The sequence below is a fragment of the Artemia sp. Qi Xiang Cuo genome, chromosome 4 (assembly GCF_049724085.1).
Source record: "Artemia sp. Qi Xiang Cuo chromosome 4, ASM4972408v1, whole genome shotgun sequence".
NCBI lineage: Eukaryota > Metazoa > Arthropoda > Branchiopoda > Anostraca > Artemiidae > Artemia > Artemia sp. Qi Xiang Cuo.
Window position 1 is genome coordinate 86,125,552 of NC_142797.1, and position 10,260 is coordinate 86,135,811.

Sequence of the window (10,260 nt, forward strand, 5' to 3'; positions counted from 1 at the left end):
GATTTCACGGATATTGGAATTCGAAAAGCTAGTATTGACGTCCAGCAGCAAAGAGAGAAGAGGTACAATGATGTAAACCTGATAATTTACAAGTAAATGAAATAAAAAGTGTTATATTTTTTCTTTACTTTTAATTAAGCAGTCTTGCAGACGTATTCTTCTGTTACACGAGCTGCAATAGCTCAAAATTGTTACTCCATGCAAATCACCATAAATCATTAAGTATTCTTTCATAGGTTCTTTTACCTTAGACTAGGTTTTATTAGTTTCTAGGCAAAAATTTTAGAATTTCACAATCTTCCACCTTCGTATTGACACAGTTTGACATTCTTTACAATGGGGGCGCAACATTTTTCTCGCAAACTTCCTAAAAGCATGGCCGTCTTTTGACATAACCTAGCATATACTAAAAAATTAAATTTTAAGATTTTAAGTCTCTTCTAATCTCTAAACGCTAATCCAATGTTACGGTAGAATTTTATATCTACAAGGCTTTGTGAAAAACAAAAGCTATTCTGAAAGCTAGTATCCAAAAGCTAGTATATTCCGAAAGCTAGTATCTACATCCAACAGCAAAGAAAGAAGAGATACAATGATGTAAACCAGATAATGTGCAATAAAATGAAGTAAAAGGTGTCATGTTCTTCTCTTTACTCTCTTAATTAGGTAATCTTACAAAAGCACTCCCCTTCCAAACTAGCTGGAAAACCTCACCAGTACAGCTTCATTGAATATTCTATCGTAGGTTCCTTTAATTTACCATAGGTTTCATGGGTTTCTGGGCAAAAATTTTTGAATTTTCACATTCTTTCATATTTTTACCCACACGGTTGACATTCTTTGTAAGGTGGGTGAAACATTTTTCATGCACTTTTTAAAATCTGAGTAGTCTTCTGTCGAACCTTGCATATACACAAATTTTTGATTTTAAGTTAAAGATGTACCTCTTCTAATCTCTATGCAGTAAGTCCAATGTTCTGTTTAGAAATTCTATATCTACTAGGCTTTGCGAAAAACGACCTATCAAATAAAGGAAACAAAGTAGATTTCTCGGATAATGGAATTGCAAAAGCTAGTATCTACGGGCAGCAGCGGACAGAGTGGTAAGGATTAGACGGGAAGAGGACGGCATACAGAAATGGAAAACCCTGGTTACAAAATACCAGTGACCAGTATCTGTTGTAGAAAAGGCATCTAGGTGTTATAATCGGGGTATTGTTTAATCAGTAGTTTCTGAGCGGATAACTGCACACAGTGTTAGGCTCTCGTTTGAAGACAATCAGAAATAATATTCAATTCAATTATTTATTACCCACAACTACAATAGAACAAGTAGTAAAAGTGGAGTATAAACAGAATAAAAAAAGAACATCAACAAAACACTAGCAATTAATTTCTACTAAGAAAAAACTGTAAAACACCATGGTCAGGGCCAATTTTACAAAATGCATCTACAGAAAGCTTTTTGTGTAGGTCACCGAGCTTTTGAGTTACACCTGTAACATATAATTTTTAAACTAGAATATTCTAGAATTTTTTAACTAGAATAGAATATCGATCAGTTTTAACTTCATTCAGCATGTTTTTGCGAATAGATTTATAGTTTCTGTCATTTCTTTTAGTTTGAGCACCATCTATTTCAATAGTTTATTTTCAAGTTGCTGATTATGGGTATCTTGGCATGCCCGGGGTCACTGGATGTTGGTGAGAAATTCAACCGAAAAACATTCCCAACCTTCAATGGACAGCTTTTGACCATCTCTATAAAAGAAGATAATTCGTCTTTAGAAAATAAACGGTCTTTTTGATCATGAATCAACTAAAATGTGAATGACATTTGCGAGCCATATAACAACAGCACGCATATCTTGACTGAGTTTACTTTTGTCTCTCCTAAGTACAGACCCAAGTGCCCTAAATGGGCTGGGGACTCTTAGCCAAAAAGCAATGAAGGTATTTGACAACTCCTTATCCACTAGTATATCCTTCTTATACAAGGAGATAATAATCCGAACTACAGCAATACTTGAGTCCAAAATTTCTTAATAAGAGCTAAGTCAAAACAATATAGATGCTCTTTGGCAAATAAGGGCCATATAAACATTTTAAGGTTAAGGTCAGTCAGTCTCTACGCTCAAGAGAGTCTAGTAACTAAAAGCGCCATAGAAATTAAATGAATCATTGACACAGAGGTCAAAGCTGAAAAATGCTTCTTTAAAGAGAAACAAACTTGTAAACCCTCCGATTCCACCAGTGTTATGTACCTTTGGAGGGGAATGGGTCCCTCCATATATATATATATATATATATATATATATATATATATATATATATATATATATATATATATATATATATATATATATATATATATATATATATATATATATATATATATATATATATATATATATATATATATATATATATATATATATATATATATATATATATATTAAAATAAAGTGAACTTAAAACCGTATTTCAAAACCCAACCAGGTAGGGGAATAACTAACATCAAGCCTAAAAAATATAACTTACTTTTATCCATCAAAGGTGAGCTTATATGAATCTTTCTGAAGTGTCAGATGAACTAACTAACAGACGAAAAATATAAAAGAAGTCAAATTGTCTCTTTCGACAACCGATGTCGGCGTTGATCACTCAAACCAATGGAGCCCCAAAATTGAATTTACAATATACATAAATTGAAATCAATGGGAAAGGATTCAGCTAGCTCATGTGATGACTCATACAGAATCTTGATACTAAGCCAACATATTTTCTCAGTCCTACTCAAGCTTGAAAATCCACCCATTTGAAGCGCAATTGAAAATAGGCTAGTCTCTATGAGAGAATTTAAGGCGCGGAGGAAGTATTTTATATATATATATATATATATATATATATATATATATATATATATATATATATATATATATATATATATATATATATATATATATATATATATATATATATATATATATATATATATATATATATATATATATATATATATATATATATATATATATATATATATATATATATATATATATATATATATATATATATATATATATATATATATATATATATATATATATATATATATATATATATATATATATATATATATATATATATATATATATATATATATATATATATATATATATATATATATATATATATATATATATATGAGAGAAATGGGACATTTATGTCCAGGAGCCCAAAATGTAGTAATACTATAAAAGCTTCCAATTGACTATGCAGCTAAAAAGATTAGAAAGAGCAGTTTTGATTACCAGTTTCAAAGATACGACGTTTAACCAGGAATATGATAATATTTAGAATGAGATAAAATACAAAGTAAGTCAACCGTCTTAGCTTTAATTTCAAGACAGCTTCCAAAATGATATTTCTTGTGGGAGATGCAAAGCCAGTTAAGCAATACGAAGATAAACCTATATACAGCAAAAAATGCTTATAAGTTAGTTTACAAACCAATGTATAATTTCTGAAAACTGCTGCACAAAGTACTAGAAGCCTGGACATAATACTTTGTACTTCTCCAACAAAGATTACTGCAGGGTACACACATTTTATTTAGCTCTCTTAATACAAAGAATGGCCAAGAACTTAAAGTCTAAAACACAGTCTTAAAAAATCTCAAACGATGAAAGTATTATTGTAGGCCTTGAACTAATGGAGCGGAAAATATTATATAAGCTTCACGTCAGAATTTGACAATTGTCTCAAAGCATTCATCTATTAATTTATTATTATATTATTAAACGAAACATTTATTATTTTTACAGTTACCCTCACTTATTATTATTTGTTCTATTAATTGTTAATTATTATTTTTAGTTTATTATATTTTTATATCACAAATACATCATTATATATAATAATCATTCAGTATCTAATATAATATTCATCTATAATCTGTAAAATATTTATTAATGGCCGTACGGCTATTAAAAATGATTATAGTTGGTTTTACCATCGAGATAAGAACATTGACTTTTCACTAATTTTGTTCTGAAATATGTATCTGTTGCCTACATAAGAAGTTTTTCGATATAAAGGAAAGAGCTTGATTAAACCACAGACGAGCAGAAATAAATTCAAATAATATTTGAAGTCAAACTAAAAACAAGATAAACTACCACAAACAGGAGTAGGACTAATGCCCCTGTGCCTTCAAACAAATGAATCTGAATTGAAAGTTAAATATAGGGATATTCGATCCTGCAAGTCTAAATAATTTTGTATTTTTTTAACTTATAAAAGAGATAACGTTCAAAATGTACTTTGTTTTCAGTAAAGTGAAAGTTACGTTCAGGTCTTTAAAGGACACAAGAACCGTACTCCTTTTTGTAGTAGCTTCTACTCGTTTAAACTTTGTCTTGGCTATTTATTGTAATTTCTGATAATTTGGGTTTCATTTAGTTATTGATAGTTATTTATGGTCGTTTTACGCTTGCAAGATCGTTTGACTTAATACTGCTTGGCTTTGTTTTTATGTGTGGTAGCTCTTTACTTTTATTTGAAAAAGTGTTATTTTTTGGCAAAAGTAATTTAATTAATCTCTGTCCGTCTGTCATTGACACAGTCTTTTTTATTGGTTCATAAAAGAATATTTTTATATCTTCTCGGTTTTCCTCCATGAGAATCAAAATCGAGATTTGGATTAATTTTTATATGCTAGATAAATTTTAACAATAGTTTTACTACAGTCTTTGGATTAAGGAGAATAATGTTCAAATAAATGGGCTAAAAATCTACATAGCTTTCTGGGTTCTATTGGACTGACTGAATTCTGATCCCCATTATGCTAAAGATAAATATTAATCAACAAGTCTCAACTAAATCCTCTTCACTTTTACTGAGATATCGCAGGTACGCCCTTTAGACAACAGTGAATGCCCATAGTTTCTTTTGATTTAGTTCAAGAATCCCAGGAACTTTTTCTTAAAATCACAGCGTAATAACCTTAGCTTTTCCTGAGATATTGCATATTCATCCTTTTGACAATATGGATACACATAATGCCTTTGAATTTATATTTACATCGCCCTCAACTTCTAATTAAAGTTTTAACTTAAAACGATATTGCGTTCATGAGATATTGCATCTGTGCTAATTTGACAACCAGGATGCACTTAAAGTCTTTTGATTTAATTCAGTTGTAGTAGTAGTAGTAGAGACAGTCACAGTTACAGTAGCAGTGATAGTAGCAGCAGTTACAATTAATTGCAGTTGAAAGTAGTCGCATTTGCATTTAGTCACAGCTCAAAGTAGTTGCAGTCACAAATATTTGCAGTCGCAGTCACAAGTATTTGCAGTCACGGTTGCAGTGACAAATAGTCATAGTCACTAGTAGATGCCGTTACAGTCATAAGTACCTGAAGATGAAAGTGGTTATTGCAGTCAAATGTAGTCGCAGTCGCAGTTCTGAGTAGTCGCAGCCGCAATTAGTCATAGTCACAAGAAGTCGCGATTGTAAATAGTCACAGTTGCCGTCATAAGTAGTCGCAGCAGCAATAGCAGTAGGGGCATAAATAGTAATAGTTGTAGTCACAATAGTAGCTGTTGTAGTAGCCAAGATTTTCAAATTTAATATCCTTAACCGGCCATGACATATTGCTGATTCACTCTTTTGACAACCTGCTTGCACCTATTGTGACTGGTTGTAGTTCAATAGTAGCTGTAGTAGTAGTAGTAGCAGTAATTGTAGCAACAGTAGAAGTAGAAGTAGTAGCCTTTAAAAGTTTTAGATTTTTACCAGCTTTTACTAAAGGTTTAGCTGGGATTGTGGCTAATAAGCTGTTTTGAGAACCCTAATACACATATTGCGTTTTGATTTAGATCTTCTATATATTCCCTGAAATTTGACCTTAATACCCTTGGCCTTAGTAGTAATAATCGTAATAGTAATAATAGTAGCAGTAGTACTTTGCCCATAGTGCCTTTTAAATAGTTCAACATACCCTGAAAATTTCAACTTAAAACTCTACACCGTTCCCAAGATATTACTGATGCGCCTTTTCGACAACCTGCAGGTACTTAATGTGTTTTCGTTTAATTCATCATCCCCTCATACCAACATTCCCTGAAATCTTCATCTCAACATCCTTAGCCTCAGTAGAAGTAGTAATAGTTGTAGTAGTATTAAAAGCGGTAGTAGTATGCACTTAGTGTCTTTTGGTCAGTTCAACATCCCCCTCAAAATGACCGTAAAGTTTCAATTCAATGCTCTACACTGTTCCTGGCATATTGCTGATACACGTTTGTGACAACCTGCAGGCACATAGTGTGGTTAATATAGATATTTGTTCCATCATTTCACTTAACTAAGCTGATTTGCTTGATGATTCATGGAATTATTTACAGAAATCATGTATAATTGTGCATCAGCCATTATAATAATAAATTATGTTCTGCCCGCTTTACAACAATTAAATAAAAAAAAAAGAAGTTTTTTCAACTGTAAGTACGGCGCAACATTAAAACCTAAAATGTACAGAAATTATTACGCATATGATGAAGGGGGGTCGCCCACGAAAAATTCTTCCATGGAAAGATCCTACCACGTAGCCCCCACCCCCACCAGAAAAATCCCCACTGGAAAACGTCTGAATACTTCCCAATAACCAATACTATATATAAACAATGGGAAAAGTTCATAGCTTGCAGACCTTCTCCCGGGAACTGGGGGGGGGGGTTTAAGTCATCCTCAAAGACATATTTATGAAATTTATGCAAAAAAATGGCTATTTCAAAATTTTAATTGGGCGACTTTGGGGAAAAAATGAGCTCGGGAGGGGGACTAGGACCCCTCCAATATTTTTGGTTACTCAAAAAGGGCGCTAGAACTTTTGATTTTCGATCAAATGAGCCCTCTCCTGATCTTTTAGTAATACTGGTTCGATATGATCACCTCTGGAAAAAAAACAAAACAACAACAAATAATCACGCATCCCTGATCTTTCTTCCGGGGAAAAAATGCAAAATTCCACATTTTCGTATGTAGGAGCTAGAAACCTTTACAATAGGCTTTTCTGGTATGCCGAATCTGGTGGGGTCATTTTCATTAAGATCACTTGATGTTTTGGGGGTGTTCCCCCTTTTTTTCAAAAATTGGGCAGACTTTTCTCAAACTCGTAACTTTTGATGGGTAACATTAAATTTTACATACTTTGAACTAGTATCAAATTTCGATTCTTTTTATGTATCTATTGTTATCAAGACTCTGTTTCTTAGAGTTTAGGTTACTATTCAGCCGCATCACTCCTTACTTACAGAATATATGCGCTCAGCTACAAGTGCAAAATATTTATACCGGCTGACTGCTACAGTACAGGATGAGTTAAAGGTGAGTAATCAGGGAACTGTATGCTTTGGTGGCATGTTCTTGGTTCTATCTTGCCAATTTTGATCGCGGGGTCAATTATTCCGAAACGGCTGCTAACATAACTATTTGAAAACCACAAATAATAACGTAACAAAATTTTGACAACTTTAAATAACGAGTGCGATTACTTCTATTATGAAGGAAGGGTTATGGATCAATGTTTAGGCGTTGGGGGTGTCAAGGGCCACTCTCCATGAGCCTTCAGGTGCATATAAAATGGAGGCTGAAGAAAGTTGGAATTAATCTCTGATCTCCCTTCATTTTAACCGTGTTAATGAGCACATATTACTTTTTTATCAATTGTACCCCCTCATCATTCCCTGAAAGTTCTAACTTAATAGCCTCATTCATTCCTGAGATACGCCCTTTTGACAACCCGCATGCAACATAGTGTGTTTGAATTTAGTTCAACACTCCCCTCAACATTCCCTTAATCTGAATGCCATTGGTCTTTTTGGGCACCGAAAGTCAGATATGCCCCCTTTTATCGATAACAAATACTATATGTAACCGATGGGCAAATTTGATAACTTACAGCCCTTGCCCCAAGAGTTTCACGGGAGGGGGGAGTCTCATCCCCAGAGGCATAGGTATTGAACATTTCAACGATGCCAAAAAAGATAATTTTGATAAAATGTCTTATAAAGAAAGAAAAACGAGCAAAAATGGGGTTTTTATAGGCCAAATGAAGATACTGAAAAAACAAAGCGAATATTTCGAGAGGACAAACGCCTCTCTTCTTCAGCGCGAAACGAAACGATGTATCAATAAAAGCCAAAAGTTAAAAGAATTCAAACCAACTACCTAAAAACCATAAACGCAATTTATTCGCTAATATCCGCGATTTGCAAAAAATACAGAAAAAAATGAAATCCCTTCAACAAATACTAGTGAATGAATGACAAAGCAAAGGAATCGATTCATTCACTCGACAAAATAAAACGAACCTGTAATTAAATAAGCTGTAAAACTATGTCCTTTTATTTCGGATTTTAATTAAGGCATTTCTTGCAGACACACTTTGAGACCTAAGGGGCTGTTCACGTGTTTGATTAGATGACTGGGAAAGTGGTTCAAGGTTTATTTCAGGGATTACTAACGTATCGGCTTCTCTCTTGAGAAAACCGAAATATGACTCGTTTATTCTTAAATCACCGGAATCTCTGTTGTAAGCTAGACCTAAATGTTGGTATTTATAAATTTCAACAGCTTCTCTGTAATGCTGGAAAATACATTTATCATGGGAAATAATACTAGCTTGATTAAACAAAAGAGAATAGTCTGATTTTACAAAAATGTTCTCTGCAAGGACAGTATCAAAATCTACTTTTTTTTATAGCATTTTAAGTGACTTATTAATTGAGATAGAGTGCTGGTTTAATCGATCTGACAGTCGCTGATCAGTTCGTTCAATATAACAAAGACAACCTAAAGAAGGGAGTTTGTGGATCCTAGAATTTTAACACACTAGAACGACGTATTTACCTTGCTGAGTTTTGGATCTGATGGTTTTTCTGGGTTTATAATAAGTGTAAGCTTTATTTTTCCTTAGATGTTTTGAATTACATTCTGAAATCTGTTTAGCTTAAGGGAGACCAAAATAAACTGAATTTTCTCTTTGATTTGTGTTTTCTGTGGAACTATCTGCTAATCTTTTAATGCGTTTTGTAATTACAGAATTTATTAGACTAATTGGATAACCATTCCCAAATAAAATATCTCTAAGGTGGTTGAGTTCTAAATCCAAGAAACGTGTTGAACAAACTTTAAATGCTCTATCTTATGCTGATTTTCATCAAATTAAGGCTATTGCTGAAAATTCTTTTCAGCATGATTTTAGGATTTCTGGACAAAGACTTTCTGAGAAATTACACCGTTTAAAGTTGGAAAAACTCTCTAATAATCCACCTTTTGTCCCAAATGCGTTTCCTGGTCCTGCTGTGATAAATCTCAGCTCCACGCCCCTTACAACAGAGCAAAATCAGGTTCTATCGAAAGGATTGAAATTTTCGATAACCCCTTCGAAAATACCTTATAGTGAAATTATCGCGAACACAGAGGGTGCTTTTCATGACTCTCGTGCGGAGATTGGAGAGATTGCTGAGGTTAGAGCACAATTTGTTGAAACTTTGTTGGATTCGCCTTCTATTAATAACCGAAATTTAAAAAAATTTAGTAAAAATGAACACTTGGTCTTACACGCATTAAGAAAAAATCATTCTAGGATTATTACGAAAGCCGATAAAGGCAATACTGTTGTTGTATTAGATTCAGATGAGTACGACAAAAAAGTCGGATAAAGTTTAAAGGATTCCAACACATACGACCAAATAGGCACTGATCCCACAGAAAAGTTTATACATGAAGTCCGGAAAGAGTTGTCTTACCTTAAAGAAATAGGTGAAATTACAGTTCAGTTGTACGAAAGGTTTTACCCACGCGGATGCACGTCCCCTCGCTTTTATGGTCTTCCTAAAGTTCATAGGCCCGGTAATCCACTTCGACCCATTGTTTCTTCTTTTAATTCTCCTACAGCAAAAATAGGAAAATTCTTATCAGTGATATTTCGCCCACTAATTCAGGCTCAAAAATCCTATATTAAAAATTCCGCTGATTTTGTTTCCAAGGTAAAGCAAGTTTCGGTTAAACCAAATACAAGAATTGGCAGTTTTGATGCAGATTCAATGTATACCAATTGTGATCCTCAAAAGGCCGAACTGATTTTGGAGCAAAAACTTAATTCTAACCCATCGATATCAGACAATTCTACTCTTTCGAATCAGACACTTCTTTCGCTTACAGCCCTTTGTAACAGAACTTCTTTTTACTTC